The following is a 27,408-nucleotide window of genomic DNA, read 5'->3' on the forward strand; positions in this document are numbered from 1 at the left end:
ACTTAACGATCTAGACTGTATTCACTACAGAGCTGATTTCAATTCTTGATACCATTTGTTTTCTAATACAACTTTCTTGGGCTTTAGAGCATAATTTTCTTTTGCTTTGTTGACAGACATCTTTGGGTTTTTTTTAAAGACCTGATATAAAACCTGATTAAAAGTGTTTTTCCTCTTGACTGAATTGAAAATTATTAGGTTCCAAATTTTTCTTCTTGAAACTATAAACATCATTCCCTGTGTGTGCATGTTTAACATTACCTAAGAGTGTAAGATCATCTTGACTTTGGTCAAGGTTTTTTTTTTTCCCAAGTAAATGTTTTGTCTTTGTAGTTATAAAATAGTTTTAAAATATTTTGTGTGTGCATACTTACAGCCATTTGATTCTTGACAAAGGTGCCAAAAACATATGTTGGATAAAAGTTAACTTTTTAAACAAATGGTTTTGGGAAAACTGGATATCCATATGTAGAACGAAACTAGATTCCAGTTGGGAGACATCCTGTCTTGACTAGCAGCTGTGAATGTCTCAAGTGTGTAAAAGGAAAACCTTCACACATTTACGCAGTCAGGAATACCTACGGAGAGGAGCATTCTGCTCTGGTCACTTAGGAAAGTAAACAAATGTTCCCAAATTTACCTAGTGTTACCAAGGGAACCTGCATCGGGGCCTGGTGGTCTGATCCCCCGTGGCACATTGTGATTGGGTTAAAAGTCTATAAAATGTATGGTTTCTCCTGCAATAAACAAGTTTGCAGGTTGCTTGCCACAAGCCTGCTTTTACCCACTCCCAGGGTCTGGGTTATGACTCCGTCGGCTTTTACCTGCGCCTGAGCTAGCTTGGCACCCTACAGATCCCTACCTCAACCTACACAAAAGTCAAATCAAAATGGATCAAAGACTTAGGAATTAGACCAGCAACTATGTAACTGTTAGAGGAACACATAGGGTCAACACTATGGCATATTGGTGCAGGCAGCAACTTCCTTAACAAGACTTCTAAACTTCATGAAATAAAACCCAAACTCAAAAGTGGGAGAGCATCAAATTAAAAAGCTTCTGCACAGCAAAGAACGTGATAAGAGTAAGAAGAGAGAGCCTATGGAATGGTAGAAAAGTTCTGCCTGCTACACCTTTGACAGGGGATTAATAATCAGAATATAAAAATATAAAAAGAACCCCCAAAATTTAGCCCATGCACGCTTGTAAACACACAACACACACACACACACAAACACACACACACATACACACACACAAAATAATCCAGTCAACACATGGGGGGAAAGAACTAAACAGACATTTCTCAAAAAAGAAACACAAATAACCAACAAATAAAAAAAATGATTCAACATGTCTGTCAGGGAAATGCTAATATAACTATATTAAGATTTCATCTCACTCTTGTCAGAATAGCAATTATCAAGAATGCAAATAATAATAAATGTCGATGCAGATGTGCAGAAAAAGATACATTCATACATTGTTGGTGGGACTGCAAATTCATACAATCATTCTGGAAAGCAGTGTGGAGATTCCTCAAAAGACAAGAAATGGAATCACCATGCAGACCAACTATCCCCCTCCTATTTTATCTAACAGAACTAAAATCAGCATACTATAGCCATACAAGCACATTAATGTTTATAGCAGCACAATTCACAATAACCAAGTTATGGAATTAATCCAGCTACACCCATCAATAGATGAATGGATTAAGAAAACATCGCATATATACATGATGGAGTTTTACTTAGCCATAAAGAAGAATGAAATTGTGGAAGTTGATGGCAAATGGATGGAAATGGAGAACAACATGTTGGGTGAAATAAGCCAGATTGAGAAAATCAGGATCTGAATTTTTTCTCTCCTATGTGAAAGCTGAAGCAAAATAAGGGAAAGAAGGCAATAGAGGAGGGGCTCGGATTACATAAAGATAAAGGTCAGATCAGTGGAGTGGAGGAAGGAGAGGGAAGAGGGATGGGAAAGAGGAGAAAGCACAGAATGAATTTAGCAAAATCACATTATAGGTATATATAACATATCAGGGAATTTCACCTTTATGTGTATGTGGAAAGCACCAATCAAGGATGAATAAATGATGATCAACGGGAGAATCAATGGAGCGAAGGGGGGTAGGGAGAGAGAGAGGAAGAAAGGGGAGGAACCAGGCTGAATGGATGAGGTCAGATTCCATGCATGTATGGTTTTGTTGGTATGAACCTAGCTACTCTGTATAACTATATAATGGTCTATTAAAAAAAGAATATTCTGTGTGTGATTTCTATATTAATCTATTTATTTTGTGGACCATGGGGACTGAGGCCCTTGCTTGCATACTTATGTCTTTTTCATCTCAAAAACATTTTATTTGATCATGATTTTAATTATTGCTTCACTTCTAATTACCTTGGTATTTTCTGAGGCAGACATTAAATTATTTAATTGGTTTTCCAAACTGTCCTTCAAGCTCATCACGTTGTTCATCACTTGCATACTTATATTTTCCCTCTTCAACAGTTTCTGAAATTTGCCCTCCATAAGATGCATTGGACTTGTCATGGTAGGGAGACAAGACATCTGCTTCTCACTCCTTTTTTTTTTATTATTATCCTAACCTTTAAGTCTTCCTCTGCCAACCTTTCCTCATGCCAATCATTTGCCTCCACAGAGCAGCAGTATTATTACCTTTAAATCTCAGTGTGAGATTTTAATTTAATTTCATCTTTTTGTTGCTTTTTCAGTTCACGTCTACCTATTTTCTTTGTGGCTTCTTGTAGCAGCTGGGTCTTCTTGTGATGTGTTGAAAGCCATCAATTTCCTTTTTTAGTTGATGATTTTCAGAGATGAGTTCTATCTCTGAGTCTATAGTTGCTATTCTCCTTTCTCTGATTCTGATGTATTGTTTGCAAGGTCTCAAACTCTTACTTTTTTCTTTTTAGTCATAATAGAGAAAACTATCTGGATTTGTTTTGTGAGGTGAGGAGAGCAGGCATCTCTGCCCTTTTCAGATATGCAGCTAAAGGGAGGTGCCCCACCCCCCCCAAGTATCTAAATGCTCTCACTGACATGGTGCTGGTGTGCCTAAGTGGCACGATTGTCCTCCTTTTGCTTGATTTTCTGGCCTTCTCAGAGTAGAATGCTAAGACCTGAAATCTCCAGCATGATCCTTAATTCTCTCCACTCTGCTGTGCCTGAAATATTGGAATAATATCACCCAGGACAGAATCCTTTCTGCTAGTCCCCATGACTCCCTGTTCTTTTGGGAACTGCAGATTTGAAAGTTGTAGGACAATGGTGGCAGAGTAGAAGCATCCTGATCACTTCCAAACATAGTGCCTGTGCAGTAGAGAAGCTCAATTACTTTTTTCTTTTTCCTGGTTATTATCCAGTGAAGACTGATATGGACATCCAAGTTACCGTTTTCTTTATTTAGACAAAGATGTACAGACTACAGATTGACTTTTGCAATTTCATTCCACAGAATTTATGGTTAGAAATTCTGACAGTAATTGCTTGTCAGTCCTAGCTATTGATGGCACTGGTGTTAATCATGGCCTTTATTAAGGGTTAAAACCTTATTTGGGAGAGGGTGCTTTGGGATCTGTTAGCACTGTGCCATCCAAACACGAAGTTCCCCATGTTGCCCCTTCTGGGTTAACAGACACGTATATGGTTAACATTTCTTGAATGTTCATGATTTGCCAGGTACGCTGATCACTGCTTAACAGATACTGTCTTATTTAATCTTCATAACAACTCTATGAAGTCAATGTCATATGATCTCCACTTAGGGATGACATTTTCATTTACAGCTATAGGAGGATTCTCATGAAAAGTCTTCTGACTTCTATACAAAAGTCCTTCTCAGAGTCAGGTATCTGGAAAGGACTTTCTAATAAAAAAAAGTGACTCTTTCTTTTAACTAAAAAAAAGAGTAACTCTTTACCATTGCTGTAATTGAAAAACATTTGCTATTGGCATTAATTCCTACTTATAATCTGTCTCTTGCAAGGGAAGAAAAGGAGATTGCTTTAATCATCATATTAAATTTGCTGTAGACTGTGACCCAGAAAGAAACCATCTCAGCACAAGTGCTCATCTTCCTCCATCCACTGGTGAGTGAAGTGATCTGATGAGCTCAAATGCCAGTAGCTTCTTTTTAATCTTGTCTTCTAGGAAAATTTCTTTCCCTATTTTGTTATGGTTTGTGTACGAGATGTGCCCCAAAAGTTCACATGTGAGACAATGCAAGAAGGTTCAGAGAAGAAATAATTGGGTAATGAGAGCCTTAACCCAATCAGTGATTAATCCCTTGTTGGGATTAACTGAATGGTATCTGAAGTGGTAGGGTATGCTGATAACTGAAGTGGTAGGGCGTGGCTGGAGAAGGTGGCAATTGGGGTGTGGCTTTGGGTTATATACTTGTATCTGGCAAGTGGAGAATTCTCTTTCAACTTCCTGATGATGTGAGCGACTTCCCTCTGCCACACTCTTCCGCCATGATATTTTGCTCCCGAGGAATGGAGTTGACCATCTGTGGACTAAGACTTCTGAAATGGTGAGCACTCAGATAAACTTTTCCTCCTCTGTAATTGTTCTGGTTGGGTCCTTTAGTCACAGAAGTGAAAAAGTTGACTAAAACTGTTAGTGGGGCTGGGCCTGTAGGTCAGTGGCAGAATGCTTACCTAGCATGTGTGAGGCACTGTGTTCCAGCCTCAGCACCACATAAAAATAAATAAATAAAATAAAGCCATTCTGTCCATCTACAACTACAAAAAAAATTTAAGAAAACACAATTAGTGATATGATTCAGTGATCTATTCTTGGAAAAGTCTACTCAAACTTAAGATACTGACTTTGATCTTCTTAAATAGACTAGGATTCAAAACTGAATTTTGACTTCTTACTTTTTGAATCAGCTCTTTCCTCCTCTACTTATTAATTAGCAAACTCATGATAGATCAAAATTAATGAAATAAAGGGGAGGTATAGTACAATTGCTGAGTGTAAATACAACTTTATAGTTCTTGCATTTAGGGGCGGAGGAACCATTAAGGAGATTTTATATATATATATATATAAAGAATATATAATATATATTCTTTATATATAAAATATATATATTATATATATTCTTTAAATGCCTGCTGTCTCCAACTACAGATTGAATATCCCTTATCCAAAATGCTTGGGACTGGAGGTACTTCAGATTTTGGAGTTTACCAAATTTTGGAATATTTGCATGTATTTTACTGGTTCAGTATCCCTAAATGGAAAAGCAGAAATCCAAAATGCTCCAAAACTCAAAAAAATTTTAGTATCATGTCAACACTCAAAATATTCTACATTTTGGAGTATTTTGATTCTCAGATTTTCTGATTAGGGATGCTCAGCGTACACTACACTGGAGACTTGATCAGCTGGGTCAACTTTAGAACACTGCTAGACCAGAGCCAGGGGCTGCTCACTCAAATCACTGTAGAGCTGGGAAGAATCTCAAAGGTCATAGTGTAGCCCTAACTCATGATGTGATTTCTCCATCTAGTGTTTTTTTCATCTCTCCTTCAACTCTCTACCTCCAAATGCAGTTCATTCCATGGTGAATAATCCTATTTATCAAAAAGTTTTAGCTTATGTGGTATATAAATCTGTCTCTGTGCAATTTCCATCCACTATTTCTATATCTATTCTTTTCAGTCAAAGAGAGTGAGATAATCTTCCAGATATTGTAAGGTGGCCATTAGATATCCCTCAGGTTTCCTCCAGGTGAAATGTTATCAAGTGACTTTAGACTTGGGAGCTAGTGTGACTTGAGACTCCTCTAGCCTTCCAACATTCATTTTTCCCTGGAACTCTGGGCCAAGTGTGGATAGTTGGGATCCCTTCATAGCTCTTCCCTCTAAATAAAGACTTTTTAAAGCAAAAGGGTGCTCCCATTATTATTGACCCACACAATTGCTACCACTTACACGTCCGCATAGCACCTGTGCTTTATGGGCCTTAATTCACACAAAATCCCTGGATGAGAGGTTTGAGTTTGAACCATAGGGAAAAAAAAAAAAAAATGATCAATTCAATTCAGCTGAATTGAATCAAAGAAATTTCAAATGGTTTAATTATTATTAATCTGATTTTATAGATGAGAAAACCAGAGACTTGGGAATGTTTCTTTTCTGATTCAAGGACACAGAGCCAGCAAGAGCAGGGCAAGTCCTACCTGGCTCTAGAGCTTTTGGCGTCTCCTTCTCTGTGTTTCTTATTCCCTGGGCTTTACCTTGCAGCTGTGGATGCACTTTCAAGGTGAAGAGTCTTTTAACATGTCAGCATGGCTAAGTGGAAAGGAATCAGGGATTTGAGGCACCCACATGTTTGCTAGATAAATCTTTATCCCATACTTACTATGTGTGTGACCTTGAGAAAGTGATTGTGACTCACTGAGACCCAATTAACTCATCTAAAATTGGTTTATTAATATTTAACTTGGAGTACTTGTGTAAGGATTAAATAGCTCAGCACCTGTCATGATCAAGGGTTTTTCTGTTCCTGGCACACTGCACAGTCTTAGCCCATTCACTTACTGACTCTCCTAGGTGAAGGGTCAGCCAACTTCATCTGGAAAGGAGAGTGAAAAAAAATTCACAGTTTTTGGTAAGTATGAATAAAACCACCATGCCCACTCAGTAGAGGTCTTGTATAGACATTTTGATTTCATTTCTCTTGAGTAAGTTACCTAAGAGCAGAATGCATAGGTGGCATGGTAGGTTTATTGTGCAATTTAAAAAAAAAACTATAAAGATGTTTGTTCCGTTTCACAACTTATCAGCAGTGCCCGGTTCCAGTTCCTCCACATCCTCACCTAGTGTCATCTTTAACCTCTCTCTTTTCCTCATGGCTGACATCCCACCCATCAGAATAGCCTATCGCTCAAACCTTCAAAATGCACCTACCTACAATCTTGCTTCTTCACGTTCTACTTCAGCTATAGTTTTGGTCTAACACATTTTCATTTTTCATTGGTTTTATTGCAACAGCTTCCTGCTGTGCTCTGGCTCTCTTTCAGTGTATTATCAACACAGAATTGAAATAAATCTGTTAAAATATGAACAGGAGCCTACTAGAAAGTGGGCCCAAATCTTGGCTTAGAAACCGAATTCCTCAACAAGACTCCCAAAGTGCAAAAAGAAAATCAAGAATCAATAAATGGGATGGTATCAAACTAAAAAGCTTCTTCACAGCAAAGGAAACAATCAAGAATGTGAACAGAGATACAGAATGGGAGAAAATCTTTGCCACCTGCACCTCAGATAGAGCATTAATCTCCAGGATATGTAAAGAACTCAGAAAATGTAATGCCAAAACAAACTACAACAAAAAGCTAAATAACCCAATCAATAAATGGGCAAAGGAACTGAACAGGTACTTTACCGAAGAAGAAATACGAATGGTTAACAAATATATGAAAAAAATGTTCAACATCTCTAGCAATTAGAGAAATGTAAATTAAAACTACACTGAGATTTCATATCACTGTAGTCAAAATTACAGTTATCAAGAATACAAGTAACCATAAATGTTGGCGAGGATGTGGGGAAAAGGTTCAATCATACAATGTTGGTGGGACTGCAAATTGGAGCTACCCTCTGGAAAGCAACATGGAGGTTCCTTAGAAAACTTGGAATGGAACCACCATTTGACTCAGTTATCCCACTCCTCAGCATATATCCTGAAGACTTGAAATCAGCATACTAAAGTGACACAACCACATCAATGTTAATAGCAGCTGTGAAGAAGCTTTTTAGTTTGATACCATCCCACTTAATGATTCTTGATTTTTCTTTTTGTACTTTGGGAGTCATATTGAGGAATTTGGTTCCTAAGCAAGATTTGGGCCCACTTTCTAGTAGGTCCCTGCTTCATATTTTAACAGATTTATTTCAATTCTGTGTTGATAATACACTGAAAGAGCCCGTTCAAAATAACTAAGCTATGGAATCAACCGAGGTGCCCTTCAACAGATGAATGGATAAAGAAATTGTGGTGTATATACACAATGGAATATTACTCAGTCTTAAAGAAGAATGAAATTATGGCATTTGCTGGTAAATGGATGGAACTGGAGACTATCAGGCTTAGTACAAAAAGCCAATTTCCAAAAACACTAAAGGCCCAATGTTCTCTCTGATATGCAGATGCTAACACTAACACACAATAAGTGGCAGGGGGAGGGAAGAATAGAAGTACTTTGGATTAGACACAGGGGAATGAAACAGGGGGTATGAGAATAGGAAAGACAGTAGAATGAATGGGACATCCTTTCCTGGGCTCATATATGAAGACACAACCATCGTAACTCTACCTCATGTACAACTGTCATATATAACTAAAGAGAACAAATAAAAAATTTAAAGAAATATAAGCTTCGTTTATTTTTTTTTATTTTTTAATTTTTATTTTTCAGTCACTCCACTCTTTACACCCGCTTTGGCTTTGCATCTCAGAGAAAATGCTAAGGTCCTCACAGTGGCACATGTCACCCTCTCAGCCCCGGCCCTGCCTCAGCCCCCTCTCAGCCCCGGCCCTGCCTCAGCCCCCTTGCCCTTCCTCCTGCTTTCTTCCCCTCCTGCTCCCCATTCTGCACTATTCCTGAGCGCACCAAGTGTGCTTCCATCCCCAGGTCTCCCCACAGGCTGCTCTAGGGCTTCTACCTTCCCAGGATGTGTTACGTGGCTCTCACCCCCGTTCCTTCAAGGTTTTACTTCACTAATACTTTCAAGAGGGTCCCTGATTCCCTCCTTTAAAATCATACCCCCCAACTCCCTGTTCCATCTTCCTACCTTATCATTCTCCATCCGCATGACACCATGATCCTCTATCATGTCCCAAGGACCCAGTCTGTGTGCTTGAGGTCTAGCATTAAATGAAGAGGTCAAAATATCCACTGCCATGGGATTTCTTATTTTACTAGGTTACCTTGTTTCTCAACTGCCCAATGTCCACAAGAGACAAGTTCTGTGATAACGGAGATTTCGTCTCTTTGGTTCAGGGCTGTATTCCAAGTGCCTCAAAGAATGCCCAGCGAATAGTAGGCTCTCAACACATTCCAGTGGTTTCTACTCTCCTTTTCTTGTTTTCAAGTAAGAAAGAAACCCCTGCTTCCCAGCTTCATTAACGTGCACTTGAGGCCTGCCGTGTTCTACTTGGGGTCTTGAGGTAAGCTGCAGCGGCTGGAAGCCGAAGACACAATTGAATTGCTAATTAAAAACTGGAACCAGTTCAATTCTGTGATCCTCTAAGAAAGGGATTTTAAATGGTGATGTAGCCTTAATCTAACTTTTTGAACACTTAATGGAAAAACTCTGGTTCTCCATCAACAGCCCCTTTCTTCCAAGACCTTTGGACTGAGGAGCAGCTGCTTAAGTGTTAAGTACCCAGGTCGCCTGCTCCAAGGTTGTCCCTTCTTTAGGGATGTGTCCCTTCACATATGGTCTGGAGTAGCGTTTCCCAAAGTTCCTCTCTCGATCATCGGCATTCACACTGATCAAATTGAACGACTGGATCAGAATCCCTGAAGGCAGGATTCAGAGATCTTGAGTCTTCATGAGCTCCTGAGGGGATTGGCTAGAATTTGAAGTTGGCAATTATTTACTTTAAAACCTGTCTGAGTTAGAGCAACTAGATCCAGGAGGACTGACTCACTGTCCCTGAAGGCGCGATGGCCCTAATCCTCAGTGGGTGGACAGAGATGTTTAAATGAGGGCTAGAAGCTTAGATGAAAGCCTGGGGCTAGCATTTTTGGCTCTGTGACAAGATGGATTTTGTCCCTTCCAAAAAATTGAAGTTCCAACCCGTGGTACTCAGAATGTGACCTTATTTGGAAATAGAGTTAGCCAAGATGAAGTTATCCTGTAGGAGAGTGGACACTAATCTGATATGACTGACAGCTTTATACAAAGAACTTCATGTGAAGAGAAGAGACAAGGGCGGGGTGGGGGGATGTGCTCTGTGAAGACAGAGGACTGGAGAGACACTCTAAAGACTGCCAGCAAGCCAGCTGTGGCTGGGAAGCAAGGGTGGTTTCCCTTATGGATTTCAGAGGTAGCCTGGCCACCTTGGTGTCGGACCTCTAGCCCCCAGAACCGTATGTTGTTTTAAGTTCCCTAGTTTGTGATTCATTGTTTTAGCAGCCATAGGAAAATACTTTTCCTTTAGGTTTCACAAAGAACCAAAATGTTGGGTGAGAATATAGGAGAAGGGAGGGGCAAGATGAATAACCTCAGGGATGTTTAGAACTCAGGGAATTTTAAATGTAGACTTACAGTTTCCTTAGAGGATAGATAAACAGACACACAGAAGATCAGAAAGCCTAGAAAAAGACAGCTGATGTATAAGGGAAATGGCATTATTAGATCAGGGAGGAAGCACTGGCCTAGATTATATATGGGAGTGGAAAAATTGACTATTTGCATGCAAAAATAAAGTTAGATGGTTGCCTCATATAATAATTATTGATAATAAAAATAGCAATAATAATCACTTCCACTGAACTTAGTAGATATTGTTCTAAGAGCCTTTACTCTTCCAGTTGCATTTTGCTTTTCCTTGTGACTAGGTACTATTGATATTAAACCCATTTTACAGATGAAGAAACTGGGGAACATAGGGGTTAAATGACAAGCTCTAAAGAGGAGGAGCTGAGATTTGTGAAGCCGATTAGTCTGGCTCCAATCCTCCTAAGTCACTATGCCCTGCTGCTTTGTGCCTCACACAGAAATTCATCCAACCCCTGACTGCGAAGCACCTGGCTGAGAGAATGCAAACTTGAAATACCTAGAAGAAAAAGAAAAAAATAAAAAACATTTTCAAGACTTCCGTGCAAGGAATAAATAAAACAGGAAAAATACACACTGTAGACAAAAATATTGACAGCATTTATTACATTAAAAATTTTGTTCATCAAAAAAACCGTAATAAGAATGAAAAAGAGATAGATATTTATGGCATGTATAATCAACAGGCGATCAATACCCAGTCTATGTAAGAAATTCGGCACATCAATCAGAAAAGGAGAAGCAGCATAACAATAACTAAAGGATCAGAAAGAAAGAACATGGGTTGTCACAGATGAGGAAACATGAATGACTAGTAATCACTCAAAAAGATGATTTACTTCACTACTAATTAGGAAGAATATGAACAATTATGAGAAATCATTTCTCACTTGTCATAGTGGCAGAAATTTCAAAATCCGATGCCACTTAGTGATGACAAGGATTTAAAGCAGTAGCAATCACTATGCACGGCAGGGGGACTATAAATTGGTGTAGCCACTTTTGAGATGTATTTGCAATATTTAGTAAAGTTGAAGATTCACTTGCTCTATGACTCAGCAGTTCCACTCCTGCAAACACACCGTGGGACATCTTGCCTGTATACTGGAGAAGATAGAACCAAAGAGTGTGTAGTAGCAGACAGGCAGACACTCAGAAACAACCTCTCTGCCCATCAATAGAAAAAAGTGGATTTATTCACAGTAGTACATTCAAGAAATGGGATATATAGCACCAAGATTTAATAAACTAGAGTTAAATATACACATGAAATAATAGCATAAGCATGATGTTGCTTGAGAAAGCAAGTTGCAGAAGAATATGTAAAAATTAAAAACATACAACAGAAAACTGTATAAAGATTTAAAAATAAAAGAAGAATACATGAGAGTTAAAAATGGAAAGGCCAACCCTGAATTCAGGACAATGGTTGCCTTTGAACGTGAAGCAGAGGATGAATTTGGAGTGGGCAGACAGAGGTCTTTCAATATGCTAGGTAGTAAAATTTCATTTCTTAAGTCAGGTACATAGGTACTTGTATTACTCTTATTTCATCTTCTATATCTCAAATACTACAAAATACTTTTTCTTAAAAATGAGAGATTATCTGGCAGCCATTACGGTTCAGTCAGAGATTCACCTGAATGTCAGATGTTGGGGCTCCTGTTTAGAAGAGGCAGGAAGAGACCACAGTCTTTGCTCTGCCTTCCCTCACTCTCCTTTTCCTATTCCAGACCAGTGGTGGGAAAAGAAAAGCACTTCAAGAATCTTCCTCTTCTCCTTCTGAGATCTAGAATCTTCATGTTTCTGTCCTAGAGTTCACTCTTCCTCCTGGCTTGCATAGACTACTGTTGGGTCAGTCAAGTTCCTTTTCAGAGTTAGTACTTCTAGTACATTCTGGTATTTAGCCTTTTATGATTGCCAAGCCTTTTTTGATTAGATGTTTTCTAGTGTCCCTTTTATTAACATGCTCTTGTGCACAAATTCACAAATAAAATGTGATTGACAGGCAGCTAATATTTCCTTTCCTGGAACCAAAGGGTCTTCTAGACAAATAATAAATAAGAACCAAAGATCTTGGTGTCTGGTGCCTCCCAGGTGCCTTAGAGAAAATCTCTGGGAATCCATTTGGTCTTATCCAAAAGAACAACACAAAAGAGGGAAGTAGTTTCCACACAAGTTAATAAACCATCTTGGAATTGCTTATGCTCTTACATATGCCAAGGTCAACAGAAAATATCATTTTGATTGTGGATATTGTCACTTAGGTTTTTGCTGCAGTGAGCTTTGCCCAGATAGCTTAGGATGGTGGATAGAATAAATCTGATTACAGAATATTATTAAAAAAATTATTTTTCAATGATGCTCTTACCAGCGTCCTGTGTATCAGACTCATTAATTTGTGAAGAGGGAAACAGGGGTGAGGAATGTGAAGGAGTCTGTCACTCTTTTGTTTCTTGAATTTGTCAGAATCCAACCTAGAAAACTTTTCCAAAAACTAAAAGCATGCTTTCACTCCTCAGAATATCTGTGCTTTATACAATTCATTAATTTGCCCATAGTGACCAAAAAAAAAATAAATAAACTTTCTCAGGAATTTTCTGATTTGCATTGTTGTGGTTTTGTTAGTTTATTCATCAGTTGTTGATCATTGAAACATGGTTCCTCTACCTAAATTGAATTTGGGTGCTGAAGAATGCAAAGATTTTAATATTCTTAAAAACGTTTCCCAAAATGGTCAGAAGAGGCAGGTGTTAGCTGGATATAGTAGAATGTGCGTGAAGGGAGAAGGTACACAGGAGTCCTGTTCTGTTTTCCCAGGGCATGCTCCTTTATAAAAGTGGTGCTTAGGACGGGACACGGGGCACGGGTGAGAAGTCTTGCCTCAAGTCCTGTTCATTATGCATAAAAAATATATCAGGCACTATTTAAAACCTTTGTCTGGTAATCAAAATCCTGTGATGCTGGAATGATGAATTCTATCACCTGTTATCAATATTTTAACAGGATCCAAACACTCTAGCAAGCTGTATGACAGAATTTCTTTGGTAAACAGTTTTCACCTTGCAGTCGTCTGAAACAGAATTGTCTCTAGTGTTGTTTACTACTAAAAAGCATATGTATCTTTCTGGGTCACTTGCATTTACTTACTTCATGAAGACAGGGTGAAAAAGTCCTTGTTATATTCTAAAATGTAGTCTGTAAAGATAGATGTGTCCATCTTGCTCGTGCTCTGTATTACTATGTGAAGAACTGCCGGCCAACGAATAGATGTTCATTAACCACTTAAAAAAAAACAAAAAAAGAATGAATGAACAGATGAAAGATTGAACATAGAATGTTAACTGTTATGTTCTTCATATTCATTTGCCTAAAATTTCAGAATTTATCTTTTCTATAACTGGGACTCCTGGGAGATATGAAGAGCATTAAGAAGCATCTAGAAAATAGAAAGGGAGGAAGCTGTAGGGAGCACAGACAGGTCAGGTCCTCTAATCATCTGCCGTTTTATAGACACGAGATTAAAGATTCCCTCTGAGTTTTGATTAAGGATGCACAGTTATAAGATTAAATACTGGCGAGTCAAATTAGAAAAGGTTTTACTCCAATCTTGGGATTCATCAAATCTCTGCTTGCCAGTCCTCCCTCACATTAAGCTGTCTTTACAACATGGGATTAGAGCAAAACCAGCGAAGACTTTGTGTCCCCAGGCGCTCTGTTACCTTTTCTATACAGCTGTCCTCATTCAGATCACAAACGATTCTCTTGTCAAGAATCAAAGCTCATTTCCCCTGGATGTTTCTGTTTATACCCGTGACAGAATTCATTCCGGTGCCTCTACACGTATTTATTTATTTTGACGACCCAAGGGGTCTTATATCAGGTATGACACGCACTCTTGTCTTATGCATTGTCACGAAATATATTAAAACTTAGTACACTTGTCTATTTTAGAAAGCACCTCCTCACTCATTCCAGTAATTATGCAAACACTCCCACTGGACTGACTATAAACATGTCCTTCCCTTCCTGAGAAGCTTTAGACTCTCTCTCTCCTTGGAAGCCACACCAAAGAGATGTGGGCAGGACACACAATTAATAACTCAACTGAGGAGAGGTTAATATGGTCATCGGGCACCTGAGAAATAAAACTGTCATTGCTTTATTAAAGGCTGTAATTCAGGCATAAGCTTGCATGGCAACAATAAAGCAATTTTAAAAACATAAAGACAGGATGGGGCTGGGGGATGTTGATCTTAATTCTAGAGTGAACGTTAGATTCTGCAAATATATTTTCTTGCTTTATAAAGAATGAGATCCATTGCCCTTTAACTGTGTTATTATATGTTGCAAGAGAATGTGGAAGTTCAAGGAAACTCTATGGAGACTTTGTCCTTGACCTTCAGTAGTCTGCCCAATAGGTCGTAATATCCTTGAATTTGGGGGAATCTACATTTTTTGTGGCTCCTTATTTTTAAGAGGGAAAAGATTCAGTGTACTCACTTAGGATGATTACTGCCTGTTATGGTTTGGATGTGAGGTGTCCCCCAAAATCTCACATGTGAGACAATGCAGGAAGTTTCAGAGGAGAAATGATTGGGTTGCAAGAGTCTTAATCCAATTAGTTAAATTAATCCCTGATGGGATTAATTGAAGTGGTAGGGTGTGACTGGAGGAGGTGGGAATTGGGCATGGTTATGGGGTATATATTTTGTATCTGGAGAATGGAATCTCTATCTCTGCTTTCTGATCACCCTGATGTAAGTTGCTTTCCTCCACCACCCTCTCAGACCCTGATGTTCAGCCTCATCTTGAGCCCTGAGGAATGGAGACGACTTTCTATGGACTAAGACCTCTGAAACCGTGAGCCCTCAAATAAACCTTTCTCCTCTATAATTGTGCTGATCAGATCATTTAGTCATAGCAGCGCAATAGCTAACAAAAACACTGCCCGATTATAGGAGGCAGTCAAGGAATTGAGAAACTCATTTAAAAAGGTCTATATTATGTTCTTTCTTGCCTCCTTTTGTACCAAAGAAGATTAAGAAAAATGTGAAGAACTAGAGTCTGGGTTCCTACTTAAAGGTCTAAATATAAGAGAAAGAACTCACACTCTTAACATGGGAGAAGTTAGATATAATGGGAGTGGGATCCTGTTCAGTGTAATATGGAATCTTTAAGGAACCTGGGACAAGGGATGGCCTTGGAGTTCACACACAGAGCCCACACTAGCTATAATGGTTGCTGAAGGGTAGATGCCTTGGGTTTCTTGATGTATATCAGTGAGATTCAATCTTCATTCAGAACCTACTGGATCATGATGGGAGGACCAGTGGAAAAGCCCAGGAATGTGCTTTAACCTGTAAGAGAAGAATCAGCAGACTTCTGGAGAAGAGGATTGGTGGAGAAGGCCTTTAGGGTCAAGTAGAAAACTCTGGGCTTTATCCTTCATACCAAGGAGTTAATGGTGAATTTTGACCTAGAGATATTTGGATGGAAGGAGTGTCTAAGGAATATGAGTTTGGTTACAGGGTATAAGGTACCTTGGAGGATTTCTGGGAACTGGCATCCGCCAGTTCAGAATTTTTTTTTTTCCTGATAATTTGTACCTGAGAACATAAAGTGCTATTGGTTTATGGAGGGAACTGAAGTCAATGTGGGTAGAAATAGTGAACAATCTAATTTTTAAAAAAATCTATTACACTCAAATATGCCTGATCAGATACCTCTTTCTTGTCCTTAGATGAAGTCTGGAGAAAATCCCATAGTTTTCTGTTCCTTTTTTGCTCATTACAGAAGCCCTGTTCTGTTATGATCCACTGTCAAGTATTCAAAGATCCAGTCAAATCTAAAAATTCATCCAGTTCTGAGTTTCTCTCCTTTCAGCTCAGATCTGACCTAGGGTCTAGAAATGGGGTGTGGCCTTCCCTCATGCTACTCCTTTCTCTTCCTCCTTCCTCCTGCTACAGGCTCCTCCAGGTTTGGGGCATGGGAGGCAGGGGTTAAAGGGAAGTGGGAAATCTCCTATTAATTTTAGGTTTCTCTTGACTATTGATGATCCATGTGGTGGGCCTCCAAATGCTGGCTCATTTGTGGGCCTGCTGTGTGACATGTTTTGTGTTCCAAGTACATCCTGCAGGTGGCTTCTTCCAATCCTCCCTCCATTGTCCTCTACCCTGCTACACTGTGTGGACTGTTGCATCCCATCAAGATGCCTCAAGCCTGCCTACCTCTAGTTCTCACTGAACCCATGGGGAACACCTAGGTCCTTGACCCTTGGCATTCTAAACTCTGACTCCATCTGTGGCTCCCTCCCTCCTCCCATTGATATGCCCATCTTCTACATTCTCTGGTGGGAGGCAGGTGCCAGCTTTTGCATTTATATATGCCCCTAAACTCCAGTTCATCCATGTTGGCTCTCCAGAGAACAATTTCACCATTAGTGGAATGGTTAGTTCTTAGACCTTCTCCAGGGAACTAAGAATTTCTTAACTTAGCAAACCTTCAGCTGGGGAGTGAAATACTGTTATGGACTGAACTGTGTCCCCCCAATATTGTATGTTGACATCCTAACCCTTACTAGTTCAGAATGTGACTATGTTTAGAGAGAGCATCTTGAAGTAGTGATTAAGTTCAAATGAGTTAATTAGGGTGAGCCTAATACAATAGGACTGGTATCTTAATAGGAAGTGCAGATTAGGGCACATAAGTATGAAAAAAGCGTGTGAAGACACAGGCAGAAGAGGCCATTCGCCAGTCAAGGAGAGAGGCCTCAGGAGAAACCACCCTGATGACACCTTAATTTTGGACTTCTAGGCTCTAGAATTGTGGGAAAACAAATTCTGTATGTAAGGCACCCAGTCTGCAGTATTTTACAACAATCCTAGAAAGTTAATACAGACACCTATTTCCATCTGGTACAAACACCTTCACTTCCACTAGTTGGGAAGTATCTGGCGGTTTCTTGGTTGTACCCTTTGGAATGTTCATTATACTTAGCTTTTTTGCTTCACCTGAAAGTCTGAGAACACAAAGACTTTCTATTCCAGAGTTTATTTAGAAAGTGCAAATAAAGATGCTGGATCAGATAACTGTGATGCACCATGCCAAATTTTCAGCCTCCCTGATTTTGGAACAGCGGCCCCATGCAACTGCCTGGGTCCTTTACCAAACTCGAACTGGGGAATCTCTGAGTTACTTTCTTCAAAGCTGTGGAATTCTTAGTCTTGTTCAGGTGTGATCCAGAGTTTGGGGGAGTTAACACCCTCAGAGGAAACTTTCAGTGCTGCAGAAAAATACCTCAGCCTCCCATCATCCGGTGTGTGGCAGTTCTGAGAAATGCCCTACAAAGTTGCCCAGAAGGTCTCCAGTAAGAGTGAGCTACAGCTGCCCAGGTGTTAATCCAGTTCATGAATCCATCTTTCATTGACTTCTTTCCCTTCCTGTCTCACTTTTTCTCAGTCCTTTATTTCTGTTTTTGGGGATTAACTCCTGATTAAATAATTCTCACCCAGTCCTCATCTCAGGGATTGCTTCTTTGAGAGTCAAACTAAGACAAATTGTGTTTTGACTGGGGTGACTTTTGGCTGTGAGGTTGAAGCAGTGTTTACTTTTGAGTTTTTCTTGGGTCTACGTAGGTTGTTGCTTATTGATTTTTCTTTTCGCCTAATCCAAAAACTTATGTGTATGTGATACAAAGCTAAGGGAGACACGGCCCCTACTCACAAAGAATTTACAAACAGACATTTATAATTCATAGAAATTTATTGCCATAGACAGCACTGCAAGGTTGTTTGAGATTCTTCTATGACTCTTGCGGTGTTAGGAAGAAGGAAGGGCATGGGAAATATAGGAATCTTTTTTGCCCCCACAGAATATAACTTTTTCTATAGTTTTGAATTTTAAAAACATTTTTGTTAGTGAATTATGGTTATACATAATAGTGGGGTTCATTCTGACATAATCATACATGCGTTTCAGTCCCTAGCACTTCTTCTTTCCCTCACCTCCTCTCTCCCATGAGCCCCTTCTTCTCCTCTCCTGGTCCCCCTTCTATTTGTTTATTGTTTTTTTAATTGGTGCTTATAGATATATGTAAAGGTGGAATTCGCTGCAATATTGTCAAATATATAAACATAGCATAATTTGGTCAATTTCATTCCACAGCTCCTCCTTTTCCTGTCCCTCTTCCCTTCCCTTCAATCTCCTTCCACTAATTCCCCTTCTATTTTCATGGGATCTCCCTCCATTTTTTTTCCCCTTATTTCACAATGCCTTCCTCACCTGAAAGGAAACATTTGACCTTTGACTCTCTGAGTGAGATATTTACCAGTTCCATCCATTTACCAGCAAATGTCATACTTTCCGTCTTCTTTGTGTCTGAGGAAAATTACCTTCTGGTCATATACCAAATGTTTTTTTATTCTACTGATGAGCATCTGGGCCAACTCTATAACCTGGGTACTCTGAATTGTACTGCTATAAACATTGTGCATATATCACTATAGTTTGCTGATTTTAGTTCTTTTGAATAAATTCCAAGGAATGGGATTGCTGGATCATATATGGTGGTTCTATTCTTTTTTTTTTTCTATTCTTTTTTTTAAATGCTTTTAGTCATAGATGGACACAGTATCTTAATTTTATTTATTTATTTGTTATGTGGTACTGAGAATTGAATTGGTGTGGAGAATGAGAATTGAATGCAGTGCTTTGCACTTGCTAGGCAAGCGCTCTACCACTGAGTCACAACCCCAGCTTTATTCTTTGTTTTTTTGAGGAATCCTCATATTAATTTCCAAAGTGATTTTACTAATTTTCAGTCCCACCAACAATGCATGAGTGTACCCTTTTCCCCCCACATCCTTGCCAGCATTTGTTATTATTTATATTCTTGATGATTGCCATTCTACCTGAAGTGAGATGAAATTTCATAGTAGTTTTGACTACATTTCTCTGATTACTAGGGATGTTGAACATTGTTTTTCATATATATTTTTGGTCATTTGTATTTCTTCTTTTGAGAAGTGTCTGCTTAGTTCTTTCCCCCAATTTACTGATTGGGTTGTTGGTTTTTTTGGTATTAAGTTTTTTGAGTTCTTGATATATTTTGGATACTAATCCCTTGTCAAAGGAGTAACTGGCAAATATTTTCTCCCATTTCTGTAGGCTTTCTCTTCATGCTTTTATTTCCTGTACTATGTAGAAGCTTTCGAATATGATGCTGTCCCACTTATTGATTCTTGGTTTTATTTCTTTAGGTTTGGAGTCTTGTTAAGGAAGTTGGTGCCTGCACCAATATGGAAGAAGAACATGAGCACTACTGGGTATGTTAGGAGCAGGACTGTGGGTAACTTGTCAAAGACTTCTCTACTTCTGTTGTGACATTGCAAATAGACATCTCCTTTATACTTCACTCTATGCAATTTTCATCTTAGTCTGGATCCTAACAGACACTCTAATGAACTATTTGAATCCAGTTAGGATCTCTGCGGCAATGTCCTAGAGATCTCTGCATGGATAGAGAAACAATGTCTAATCTTTATGAGAGCAGGCTCAGGGCGTGCACAGAGCTGTTGCCTCTCGTGTGGAGGGCAACGTATGATTAAGAATGAAGTGTTCAGATTCTGACCTTACCCCCCACTGGTTTTGTGGTCTTGGACTGGCTACTAAACTTCCTAGACCTTGAATTTCTTCTGTTAAACGAAATATTCATACCTGCAGATTGAAGCTGTTAGGTGGATCAAATAAAGCAAAACATTTGAAATTGTTAGCAGAGTTATCTTGGACATGAATCAAGGCCCAAGAAATATTAGGAATCATGGAGGTGATAATTATGATGCAAAGAAATTTAGCGTTCTCTGTGTGGTCCCAGATGGTGGAGTAAGGACTGGTGGAGTATCACTGCCTCTGTGGTGGGTCCCCAGCAGATCCTTGTGGTCACTCATCTCTCTGAGACAGGATATTAGAAGATCCCAGAGAGGGATGGGGAGAGAGAGTGCTCAAGATGACCACAACCTCAGATTCTGCCACTTCCTTCCAGGGGTGGTGGGAAGCATCAAATGAAGGGGGAATATGAATTAGTGGTTTTGAAAAATTCACAACATTCTTTGAGTTCTAAAGGGAAGGCTGCAGCAGTGGTCTGACTAGCACCATAAGCACGGACTTATCTATCCTGGGATGTGGTACTGGAGGAACTCAGCTCCAAACTGGGGCTCTAACCAGAAGCCAAATTTCCCTAGTTTGGCCCTGAACTTGATTATTATTCAACCATGATTTTCCAGGAGCAGGATTTGAGTCTCTGCTTGTCCATCCCTTCTCTGCTCCACATTGCCTATGTCTGTGCATATATTTGTTCTATTCTTCCAACTAACACACTCACATTTATGTCAGTTTCTATTTCTGATGCAACAGTGGGCAGGATTTCCTGGGAATGTCAGTTGGCTCAAGAGAATTTTTCTTTATTTGTACTTAGGTGTGTACTTAGGTGTTTCTCTTTTGTATTCCTGTAATTCAAGATTTTTTTTAAAAAGATGACACTAAACATGTATTTGAATTTCAACATGGTGTGTATTCCTGTTGATTGTGAGCCTACCTTGAAATTATAATTTGGATGACATTTGTTCCATGATTTAAAATAATTCAGGATTATTTTATCCAAAAACATGAAATCAATGCTTTTTTGATGATTAGAGGTATTACATCTGAATAAAAAACAGGTTGTTCTTTGTTTTCATAAATAGCAGGGGAAAATTGTAAAACCCTGTTATCTTCTGTCATGAAACTCATCCTGGAGATGTGTGGCGTCTACTTTAGAAATACTTATGAAAATTAAGTTTATAAATGTAGATGATCCAAAGAGAAAAATGAAGTGTGACTATAAAGTTATGAATAACTTACTTGTTATGTACCACCACCAGAGAATCTCAGAGGGGAGGACGGTAAGGAGCATAAGTCCATAGTAATTACCAAATAGATAATACTTCAGTGAAGACCTTAACCTTCATGTTTATCTCAGGGGAATTTGCAGTTACCACATGGTCAGCCTTCTTCTAGTGGCCACAGGGGTGATTTATATTAAGAAGCATGAGTAGCTTTCTGAATGCACCCTAGTGGGGATAGGGAAATATTTTCCAAGCAAATCAACACCATTGCTTTAATAGTTACAAAAATACTACATCTGATTTAAATGTTATGGCCAGGATATTTGGTGGTCTTATTAATTTTAGGTCTGTATTAACTAAAAAAAAGTAGACCTAACACAAATGAGGTTCTTCTTCATTTTTATTTGTCCGTCCTTTTCCTAGGAGGGCCTAGTTGATCTTTGTGGGCTATTCCTTTCATTTTTGCAATTCTCTCCCAGGGACAAGTTCTGGATCATTAATTTTAGCAGAACACATATAACTTGCCATTTTAAAAGTAAAGTCCTGGCAGAGCACAGCAAAACAGAATTCTGGGTGCTGATTATAAAATTAATTAATACATTAGTACATCATAGGATTTTTGTAAAGTACAAAAGAGAAACACATTTACATTCTGCTCCCCAGGTTAAATTACACCAGTAAGGGTGGTATGTAAGTACGCATATATATTCAGTATCCTGCTTATAACAAGAATAATTTTTATGTTATTAAATGTTATTTTACAATTTAAAAAATTTAAAAATGTACCCTTTACCCCATTTCTCTTAATGGGAACATTTGATGTACCTATAGTATAGTATAAAAACCAGGAAATCAACATTAATAAAATATGTGCATTAATTACCCCTGCAGATTTTTATAATTGCCACACAATCAAAATACAGAACTCTTCCATTATGATAAAGGAAGCACTCATGAGTCCTCTTCAGACTCATGTTCATCACTGTTCCCATCAATCCTCATTCCTGGCAACCACAAACTTGTTCTCCATCTCTGTAATATTGTCATTTTGAGAATGCTATATAAATTCAAGCATGTACTATGTGACTTTTTGAGACTGGCTTTTTCCCTCCATATGACTGAGGGCTGGCTATTGCTCAGATGTATTTATGATTTAATCCTTTTTATTGCTGAGTGGTAGTTGTTGGTATGTTACACGGTTTTAACCATTCACCTATTGGAAGACATCTGAACAATTTCTACACCTTTTCTATTACAAATAAGGGTTCTATGAACATCATGTACAGGTTTTTCTATGTACCAAAGTTTTCATTTCTCAGCAATAAGCTCTTGGGGATGTAATTATTAGGTCATATGGTCAATATATGTTTAGTTTTTTTTTTTTTAACTGCTAAGCCATTTTTAGGAAACTGATATGTTTAAGAAACTTCTGTTACATGGCAGAAGAAAGACTGTATCTTTTGTATTCCCACCAGCAAGATATAAAAAATGTAGCTGCTCTGCATCCTCAAAAGCATTTGTTGTTGTTACTTTTTAAGTTTTGTCTGTTCTGGGGTGTTTTTTAAATTTATTAAAAAATTTTTTTTTGTTCTAATTAGTTGTACATGACAGTAGAATGCATTTATACATTTTGATAGCTCATACATAAATGAAATATAATCTCTCATTTTTCTAATATACAGATTATAGGAGCACATTTGTCATGCAGTCATATGTGTACATGAGGCAATAAAGTCCACTATCATTCCTACCCCTATACCCCTTCCCTTCCCTTCACTCCCTTCTACTATTAGGGAAAGCAGTATGGAGATTCCTCAGAAAACTTGGAATGGACCACCAGTTATACTACTCCTTGGTTTATACCCAAAGGACTTAAAATCAACATACTACAGTGACAGTCACATCAATGTTTATAGCAGTTCAATTCATAATAGTTAAACTATGAAACCAACCTAGATGCCCTTCAACAGATGAATGGATAAAGAAAATGTTGTTTATATATATAATGGAATATTATTCAGCTTTAAAGAAGAATGAAATTCTGGCATTTGCTGGTAAATGGATGGAGTTAGAGAATCTCATGTTAAGTGACAAAAGTCAAACCCCAAAAACCTAAGGTTGAACCTAAGGTTCTCTGATATACAGAAACTAGTTCACAATGGGGGTTGGGGGAGGATAGGGAAGTAGAGAACTACTTTATATTAGGTAGTGGGTGTTTTGACATCTCATCGAAGTCTTATACATAGTCTTTTTAAACTTTTTAAAAATTTTACAGCACTTTTATTGAGACATCATGCAACTTTACTGATCAGGACTGTTTACAAAAGTAATGCTTGACTTTTGAGGCGACTAAAAATCTTAAGTACTAAAATTTTACATCATGATTTCTTTAACTTGAGAGGTATTAAGATGATGAAAATGGAAAGAAAAATTTTCAAAAAACATAATGATTTTTACAAAAACCATATATTCCTTTCTTATATCAAAAGAAAGGAGAGAAGAAGAAAAGAGGAAAGAGAAGAAGGGGGAAAGACACAAAAAAAGAGGGCAAGAAAAATACTCTTTTTTTCCCTGTTTGCAAAAAGGAGGGAAAACTGAGGTCTCAGCAAATAATGAACTCAACCAAATCAGTTTATATTAAGGCATCTTCTTTACATATTATTGATCCCATTCTACCTTTCATATTGCTGGCAGCACCCTGTTCAAACTGCCTCATCATTGACTGAAGTCCTACCATGTCACCCATGTGATGAAGAACACTTGGATCCATCATTTTGGCCATTTGTTGATTCGATTTTGCCATCTGTGCTTGGTTCACATTCTTAGACATGTCACCACCTCTGAAAAGTCCTTTGATGCCTCCCATCTTTTTTTACCACTGTGTGAACTTGGCATATTGTGTCAAGATTTCCTGAACATCTCTTGTTGACATGCCTGATCTTAGTGCTACTCTTTAGATTCTTCCTGACTGCTTACTAAAAATCTGGGCACCATCTGTACTCTCCAGTTCTTGATCACTCATACTGTCCGTTATTGTCATTCATTTCTTTAGCTTTGCCATTGACTCCTGTTCATTTCCTTTGCTCATAAAATCTGTTCCCAAACTAGGGATCATCCCCAAGATCTCACTGAATGGGCCCATTTTCATGATATTTTGAAATTGTTCATACATATCTTGCAATGGAAACTGGCCAAGTTTCAACTCCTCTATTCTTTTCATTGTCATCCAGCTTCAACTTGTTGGCTTTATCAGTCCTTCAATATCACCCATACCCAGAAGTTTGCTGATAGAAGGCTGTGTTTTAAAAGGCTCGAAGTCATCTATATGTTCCCCTGTACCAATGAAGATAATTGGACCTTTTAAGTGGCAGCAACTGCACTGATTGCACCACCTCCTTTTGCATGACCATCAAGTTCTGTCACTATTACTGAGGCTACGTCTACTTTATCTTTAAAAGCCTTAGCTTGGGCTTCACAAGCCTGACCAATAGAGGCATCCATCAAATAAACAATGATATTAGGTTGTATCGTGTTAGCAACTTGAAGTGTTTCTTCAAACAATGAGTCTTCTTGTTTGTGGCAGACACTGTATCAACAATAATAATTTCAAAATTTTCATTTTTGAATTTCTCCACTCCTGTAGAAGCAATGATAATAGGATCCATTTCAGGATAGCTTCCATAGAATGGAATTCTTGCTTTGGTAGCATTCTGTTTTAGTTGGTCAAAAGCCCCTGCTCTAAATGTGTCTGCACATATCAAACAAGTCTTTCAACTTCTCCGCAGGCAATAATATGCTAACTTTGAACGTGTTGTTTTACCACTCCCTTGCAATCCAACAAACATAATCACATTCTGTTTTCTTTTAGTGGGTGTTCAGCTTTAACTCCAGGGTCTACAAGCTTCCTGAGTTCTTTAAAGACAGCATGTTGAATCATGCCATTTTCTTTTGTTAAGACCAGATGCCATCTCTTCAAGATCAACAGCAGACTTAACATTTTCTCTTTGTTGCTTCACTAGTTTAATATTAACATCTGCTTCTAATAATGCTGTACATAATTCTTCTAGCATAGCATTTAATACCTCTTCATTGATAACGGTGGTGTTGCTCAGTGAGCATAATGCTGATGTTATTTTTCTTCCAAGTTCTGCTAGAACCATCTTGAAGACTTAAGGATGTGCTTATGAGGAACTCTTCTTTTGCCCAATGAGGAGATGTCATTATTCGATGTAGTCTAACCTTTCTGAAAGAGGATAAACTTCCGTTTCCGGGGCACAGAGCTGCTTTTCTATGGTTCATCTCCCAAAAGGATTCAGGGAGATGTTTCTTTGTTTTGATTGGCTTTGGTTTCAGTTTTGTACCGTTAAATAACTGTTGCAGCAAAGTTAGTAGTAAATTCAGCTCTCTTGGGGCACAATCTAGGAAAGGAAGCCAGGCCTGGAGAAGTCACCTGTTTATGTATGTTATAGTGGTACAGAAAGAAAGTCATTTGCGTAGGTCTCAAATATATGCTGGTAGAAGATAGCATCTGTCTTTATATAACTCATATTTTCACACATACATTCTTACAAGTATTCATGTTTCCCAGTGTCCACTTGTGAATTTGTCATGGGATGAAGGGAGCAGTCTGAATTTCAAGAGGTCTTTGGAAATATCCTGAATCTGACGCCAAGTTCTCCAAGGACATTGGAGATAGGCACTCTGGCATTTTGAAAATGGAGTTTCCAAGTGCTGAATGCCCATTATCTTCAGGATTCCGTGAAGTAATTCCTCCAAAGTCCCATTCTACTATGAATGCTGTGATTTTTTTTCTTTTACCAAGTTGTCAGAGTCAGCAATCTCAGTCTTTGCAAAGACAGTAGATATACTTTACAGTCCTCCAGGGCCAATACAGACCTTCTCGGTTTTTCCACAAAGAGCTCTTGGCGCAAGCTCAACTACCTTACAGCAGGCCTCTTGCCCTGGAGTCCCGTACGATTGCTCCATCGGTGGTAGATCGGGAGCGCCTGCAGCCACTCATGCAATGAGCACTGGCTAAAGAACGTGCCAGCACTACCAACAGGCTCTGCGCTGAGCGTTGGTGGCAGAGCGCCTAGATCTATACCTAGGCTTTTAAAATATGATTTTTATAAAGGTGGGTGCTGTCTTCTACCAGCATTTATTTGAGACCTACACAGATGACTTTCTTTCTGTACCACTGTAACCAATAGCCATTACTACCCAGAGAATGATTTTTCTTCAACAATTCTATTTTCACTGTACTCAATTATTGAGCTATTAACTGGCTATGGAAAATAGCCTACGCATTGTTTCCTTCTTTACTTAAAATTAATCATTTATATTTTGTCTCTCTCACAGTCATGGAGAGAGAGGGGGGTGGGGGAAGAGGAAGGAGGAGGAGAAGGAGGAAGAGAAGGAGGAAGAGAGGGAGCTCTAATTTAAAATGAATGCATCTGCTACTGCTGCTCAGGGCCCAGGCTGTGAAATGGTTGCGTTGCTGACTTTTTGCCTGGTATATATTTTAAAGCACAGACATCATATCAACATAACGTTTTTCACTGCATCGCACAGTGAATTCTCATCCTCGTTCACCCGAGGGCTGAGGAGTCTGCCTTTGCCCTTCCAGAAACCGCAGCAGCTCCCTGTCTGTGCTTCCCTCATTGCCGACTGGGGAGGGCTTCGGAGAGGAACAAGGCAAACGCAGGATGCAGGGGAGGTGGCTTTACGTGAGTGACTGATGTAGTTACATAAAAAGAGTTTCTCTAAGAGAGCAAAGTGCTATTCCATATGTAGAAAGACAAGATTGAAGAAGAAGAGTTCTTCTTAATGTGTTAAGCGAGAGCAGGTCGACAGATATATTTGCAAAGCTCCCTTCCTGGGAAGAAGGAAGACCTCCCAAACCTGAAAGTTAATGGCACAGCAGTCAATTTAAAAATGGACATTAAACCTGAAGAAAATGTAAGGCTTGCAAAGGAGGGCACACGTTTAGAGCATAAGCTTGCCGGCTGTGACAGGGCACTGTCCTGGGGAGATGGATTCCCCTGCCTGGTGCTGAGCTCTACAGCTGGGCTGAACAGAGTCACCTCCTGTTGCTATCAGATAGTCCTTCTGGGTTGGGGTCTTAATGAATGATTTCACCAAGGCTAGATTTGACACCTAATTGCCAGGGTCCAGCCCTAGCAGTGGCCAGGGGT

At 38.9% G+C, this 27,408-nt stretch overlaps 1 pseudogene; it reads right to left on the minus strand.

The window, feature by feature from the left end:
• Positions 1 to 23,846: 23,846 nt before the first annotated feature.
• On the minus strand, positions 23,847 to 25,374 carry LOC124993746 (signal recognition particle 54 kDa protein-like; annotated as a pseudogene).
• Positions 25,375 to 27,408: the final 2,034 nt, after the last annotated feature.

Source organism: Sciurus carolinensis, chromosome 9 (assembly GCF_902686445.1).
Source record: "Sciurus carolinensis chromosome 9, mSciCar1.2, whole genome shotgun sequence".
Classification (NCBI taxonomy): domain Eukaryota; kingdom Metazoa; phylum Chordata; class Mammalia; order Rodentia; family Sciuridae; genus Sciurus; species Sciurus carolinensis.